This window comes from Topomyia yanbarensis, chromosome 2, assembly GCF_030247195.1.
Source record: "Topomyia yanbarensis strain Yona2022 chromosome 2, ASM3024719v1, whole genome shotgun sequence".
NCBI classification, from domain to species: domain Eukaryota; kingdom Metazoa; phylum Arthropoda; class Insecta; order Diptera; family Culicidae; genus Topomyia; species Topomyia yanbarensis.
This window is the reverse complement of record NC_080671.1, coordinates 322,371,442-322,378,231: the sequence shown is the minus strand read 5'-3', so window position 1 is coordinate 322,378,231 and position 6,790 is coordinate 322,371,442.

Below are 6,790 nucleotides of genomic sequence, written 5' to 3'. Positions count from 1 at the left end.
CATGAAGCCATTTTGTGGAACTCGATTTTTTTTATTTTTTGGTTCGTCGAGTAACTAGGTACAAGTTTAAGCTTTTTTTATTTCGATTATAGAGGTTTTTACCTTAAGGTCATTCGCCTCTTCGGGTTAGAAAAATCTCTCAAGAAAAATTTCTCACCCCATCTATATATATATATATATATATATATATATATATATATATATATATATATATATATATATATATATATATATATATATATATATATATATATATATATATATATATATATATATATATATATATATATATATATATATATATATATATATATATATATATATATATATATATATATATATATATATATATATATATATATATATATATATATATATATATATCTATATATCTATCTATCTATCTATCTATCTATATATATAAAAGTCAAAGTTTGTATGTATATGATTTATAGACTCCCAAACGGCTCAACCGATTTCCGTAAAAATTTGCACACAGTAGGTATTTGGTATGGGGCGTGTTTGTGTGATATTAATTGGAGATTATCTGCCCGCCAGATGGCGCTTCGGAACAAATTGTGTTTTCCTCCTATTGCACTGAAAGTTGCAGCAACGCGCGATGGGCATTAGCTAGTATATATATAAAAGTCAATGTTTGTATGTATATGATTTATGGACTCCCAAACGGCTTAACCGATTGCCGTCAAAATTTATACATAGTAGGCATTTGTTATGGAGCATGTTTTTGTGCTATTAGTAGGGGATTATGTGCCCACCAGATGGCGCTTCGAAGCAAATAGTGTTTTAATCCTATTTCGTTGAAAGTCGCAGCAACGAGCGACGAGTATTAGCTAGTGTACTATACAAATCTTTTTGAATTTCCTACATATGTCAGACAATATTATCAAGAGTTATCGTGTACGCCGCGGCGCTCCTTGACGTGGAAATGGTTGGATGTCTACTCGTGGAACGTTCGTATGTGTGGCTCTGCGTAACTGAATTTTTTTTCTTTGTGCCAAATGAATGTATAAATAAATCTTAACATTACACAAAAGATCCGTTGTTACCTTGCCTTGGAAATCGTAAACCAAAATAACTTTCGGTTTGAGCACTTTACACCAGACGCCCCCTTAACCCTTTCATGCCCAGCTTTTTTCTTGTACATACAGGGCTCCAAAACTATTTTTCCTTGAAAGTGGTAGTGTCAAGAAATCCGAAAAATCTTTTTCCATAAAGATAGGTACTTTCAACGCAGTGCTAGAAGCTGCGCAAGTTTTACTTTCCAATGCTTAATGCAATTTTCCTAGTTTTACAATAGTTCAATTACGTGTAAAATGTAGTCCCAGACGGTCTAAATTGATAGGTTTTGTCAGTTTTCAATAATATTGCAAAGTAACGAAGATATATCAAAATTACATTTTTCGTCGTCAATTTAAACTGATCCTGGCAGCACTGATCCATCAGAATCCAATCAGGCAAATTGTAATAACTCCAGTTTTAGAGCTAATACTTGTAACTTTTAGTGCTCAAATGAAAGGTAATAGTCACATTTATTAGCCTTACGTATTTTTGGGAGCAATTCTTGCCGAAACCAAAAGTTAAAGCTGCTTAAAAACGTTGTTGTCCACAAACAACATGGGCATGAATGGGTTAAATTATTAAGATTTTCTGGATTTCTTGAACTGATCTTGTCCTACGCATAAAAAATAATTAAATTTAAACGACATGTAAATCAATACGAATGTAATCATACAAAGCTTGAATAAAAAATTTGATTGAAAATTAAGTTGAATTCGATTCACTCAATGGGAGCATCAAAAAGCATATGATTTTACACTTTCGTTCGTGTAATATTACATGCCATTCATTTTACAGCAATATTGGATTAAAAATACATTGAAGTGCATTGGTATCCCGTTTAATGAAACGATAATCTTCAATCAACGTGTAAAATTATAATAAAATTCGCCGAAGAAAGCACGACAAGTTGTGTGTATTTGTGGTGGAACTTAATTTTACATTTATTTTCATGCTTCAAATATGTGCATGAAAATAAATTTAAAATAACAAAAAAATAATTCTGTGTGCGCCAACTTAATTCTTTTCCTGAGAGCGTCAACGCGTATTAAAGTAGCAGCAGATGATCAGCGAAAGGATGTGTGTGGATCAAATGCCATTTCTACAACTACAGCATCGTCAACGTATACTGCCATTACGAAGCGAGACCCGAGAACGAAATAATAAATTTTACGCGCATTTGAACCCCGCGGCAGAATGTGAAGCTCCTCATCAGCGACATGAACGCTACCCCTAGAGATCCCCTGATTAACTAACTTATAGGTTAGGTGTATGGCTTTGCAGTCTAATTTTTAAGCAAAAGCAAACTATTTTGTTTTTGCTTAAAAATTACACTGCAATGCCATACACCTAACCTAAAAATTGGAAACAGTCGACTCCAGTTCAAAAAAACAACCTGAGAACCAAATCGACCACGTTCAAATGAACGGAATTTTTTCTTCGACATTACAGATGCCCGAACCTTCCGTAGTGCGAATATAGATTCGGAATCGCTTACAGGATGATAGGGATACCGAGGCGATGAAGCATCTGTACAAAATTACGAAAATTCTACGAGTAGGTAAATCGCTCGAGCAAAGGCTATGTGCCACAGGCCGACAAGTAAATTTGAGGAAAATTCAATAGGAAAAGTCCATTATACCAACTAGACGACTAGAAATATATTTCGAGTCATTTTCTAGTTACAATGAACAAAAATTTTGGGTTTAACAAGATTTTTTTTTTGCTTCGTTATAACGTAACTCGATAAAAAGTAAGGAAAAAAATTGGGTTGCTTCATATTGAGGTACAGGCCAGATTCGATAATCCGTAGGGTGCAGAAAAATTTCGCTTCGGATAATCGAATCAAAACAAATATTTTTTTCTTCATGAAATATATTTGTTATATGTTGAAAAACAGTATCTAAGGTACATACATCAATGTTTGACTCATGGAATATTTTGTTTGATCAAACCTCGACAAACATATAATTACGGCTTAAAAGCCAACTGTCAAAATTCTCTTTGAAAGGAAATTCCGGGCAAACCGTAGCTCGCCAATCACAGATGTTGGTGGCAAACAAAAGAGAAAAGTTTTCTCTTTCATTAATTGCCATGAACTGTGCTTAGATAGTAACGGTTTGTCCGGAATTTCCTTTCAAAGAGAATTTTGACAATTGCCTTTTAAGCCGTAATCATATGTTTGTCGAGAAACGTTTTAATAACGAATATCGATCACTGTATATTCTATAAAGTGATAGTAAGACATGTAAGAAAAATAAGTTAGGGGCCGTCCATATACCACGTGGACAGTTTAAGGGAGGGTAGGGGTATGGGAAAGTCCACGCTTGTCCATGGAGAGGGGGTATGACAATTTTCCACGTGGACTCTTGAATATTTTTTCCTTTAATGGAATGTAGAACAAATTTGTACTATCATCGACATAAGCGCTTGATTTTTTCCTTCCAATTTTTTTTCAATAGTAAGAAACAATTAAACCGTACATGCTGTTTACTGACATCACACAATTTTGCTCTCAGAAATATTTGATCCAATCAGCTTTAATTTCGTCAACTCCCATCATTTTTTTGGATTTGATAACTTGTTACACGACTCAATTCAACAATTCATGTGTTACTTCCATTTTGCGCTATTATAATGAATGCAAAAATGTGTCTTTCAGACACAAAAATTTTAAAAACTTTTTTATAACTGATTTTGTTAAAAAATAAGATATTTTTACAAAAGTAAAAAAACCTAAAATTCTGTGAGCTTAAACGAAACAAAGGTTTTTAGGATAACATTCAGTATCAAAGTAGTTCAAAACAGATGAAAAATCCACAATTTTCTGGAATTTAAAACTCTTATGAAACTACCTGACAAAAATGGGAAAAGTCCACGTGGATTTCGTGGGTAGGGGGTAGGTGTATAAAGATTGTCCACGCTTGTCCACGGAGGGGGAGGTGGGGGTCAAAAACCAAGGTATTTCTGTCCACGTGGTATATGAATGGCCCCATTATATAGCCAAGTTATTTTATTTTAAAGTATTGTGTTCGATTGATTGGGATAGTTATGTTTGGTCTAATAATCATGACGCATAAAACGAAATTCTCTGCGTGAAACTTCAGTTAACTTAATGCTGGTTTCGGTAAATTCAGACAGAAATAACAACTGAATTTATGATTACGCAAGGGCCGATTTCTTCACTCTCGCTTAACGTTTAAACCAGGTTCACCAGTACGTTTAAACCTGGCTTAAGCGTAAAGCGAGGGTGAAGAAATCGGCCCTGAGAGAAGCAACACGCTAGATTCCACTGAGAAGCTTAAAAAGCAACATCATCATCGTCGTCATGCGCTCTAGGGCTTTGGAGAGCCCCTCAGAAACTAGATTCTTAGTTCTTCGAAAGTTTTAGCTATAAATATGTTCAAGCGCATTGAGTGATTCAGTTTGTTATACATCGTCGCACCATAAACTTTTTTCTCTTGTTTGCTTGGTGGAAACATCGTCCAGAATCTTCATTTAGCCATTGTTCGGCGTTCTACGTAGCCGAGTCACTTAAAGGATGTTCAGTGCATCTACTTCGTAACGAATTATTAGCGCTGTTCTACAGTGAAGATCCTATTTTATTAGTCCCCGTGTTTGTCCGCCTCCAAATTTGACAGATTTTTGACCCGATTTTGTCAGCCACATTTAAGACAAAGTCTTATGGTTTGATTCTCCTATGTTACATGTTGGGATTAAAGCAAAAGCCTTTTACTTAAGCGTGCTAAGAATTCAAAATGTCAATGTTCTTAAAGATTAAAATGTTTCGATTTTTTTAACTGATGCGATAATAGACATCCGAAGAATTGAGTGGGGTTTTATATCATACTTTAGATAGTCCCAATCAATATGAAACATATATGTTCAGATTTTGTCAATCGTCAATACATAATGGGGCTGACAAAATTGGTCATTATTTTCATTCTAAAAATTACAGAAAAAATCACAGATTTTAAAATTTTGTTCTTCTAGTAATTATAGCTGGCATCTACAGGAAATTATAGTTTGTAGCCAATCTATTAGGTGCATAAAATTTTATAGGACACTGCACTGAATTGAAAAATTTATCGATTATATGAAATTTCTTTATTTTCACAAATTATTGTAATTTTTACGAGAGTTTAAAATTTTGTGCTTCCAGGAATTGTAGCTGATATAAATTTCTATCGATTTTTGTATTTAAATATTGGGAAAAAAGTTATTTTTTGTGAAAAATGCGATATTTCTGTATTTCTACGTATTTTTGTGAATATTTTTTGAGAACATAAAACTTTGGTCTTCCAGAAACTGTAGCTAGTATCAATTTCAATTGATTAGTGTACTAAAATATGCAAGTCATCGCATCGAGTTCTAAATTATATGTTAAATTGTTAAAATTTCTGTACTTCTACGAAGTATTCATTATTTTTTAGAAAATACTTGTTCCTTCAGAAACTGTAGTTGGTAGCAAATAATAAATTATAAATGTGTGATGTAGCTTGAGCAAAAATAATGTGCCGATAATCGAAACAATTTGTTTGGATTGTCGTACTAGGGATAATCGAATCATTTTCTACGGATAATCGAGTTACGGATAAACGAGTCTACGGATAATCGAGACTACGGATAATCGAATATGGCCTCTATTACTGAATATACTTTTTGCTAAAAATTAACTATTTTTTTTTAGTAAATATTGCAAGATATAAAAAATATCGCATTTGCAATTACAAAGCATGCCATTTCATTTTATTGTAAAACAAAACCTACAAAAGTTACAGCATTATATCCGTTTTTTCAAGAAACACTCTAATGTTTACATTTGGATTTCTTGTGCAATGGAAAATATAACAGCTACAGCTTACATGTCTTCAGCAAATTTGTCTAAAATGTGTTGCTCTACAACTTCATTGAAAATAGTCAAGCTCTGTCTTGAGCCGTTAAAATTTTTAATTTTAAATATTGCTAAAATTAGAACCACCCTAGCTTCTGTTTAAAGAAAAAGAAGGGTCTTGCAAAGTACTACAACTTTGCCAAACATATTGTAAGACTAAGTCATTTAATTTTAGCAAAATGTTAAAATTCCTGCTAAATGTGAATTCTAGATCACTGTGTGATGGTGTCCCATGCTGATTCCAAAAATTTCAGCAGATCAATCGACTGAAAATTCTAAAGTTGTACTAATCATTGAAGCGTTATAAATTGCATTTCAAGCGGTTACAACCAGTTTAATTGGTTGTTACCTGAATAGCAAACCGCATTATTTTCTCAACTGGAATAGACATCAAACAACTTCGGTAACGATTATCCTTGTCGTCCAAGTTCGCTTTGCGTTGTCAACAATCGAGACAATTTCCACTCCACTTTATCTCGTCATAACAACAGCGCTGGAAGTGCCATCAACAACATCACAAAGTCCTTTTTGTTCCATCTTAATCCTTGTAGCGTACTTCTGTTAAAGTGAAATAAAACGAACCGAAAGCGGAAAATCGTATAATATTTCCGCTATTGTTGTCGGGCCAGTGTCGTGTCAACAAAGTATCGGTAGAATATGCTATACAACTCTATGGACATATGTTTTGTTTCCTTTTCACCACATTGGCGTGATTCACTTCGTATCCACTAGCGTTCTATTCTGCTATGTATCTAGTATCGCTGATGGGAGTTTTTCAATTGGACCCTTATGGCGGTGTACGGTTTCCAGCAGTTAACG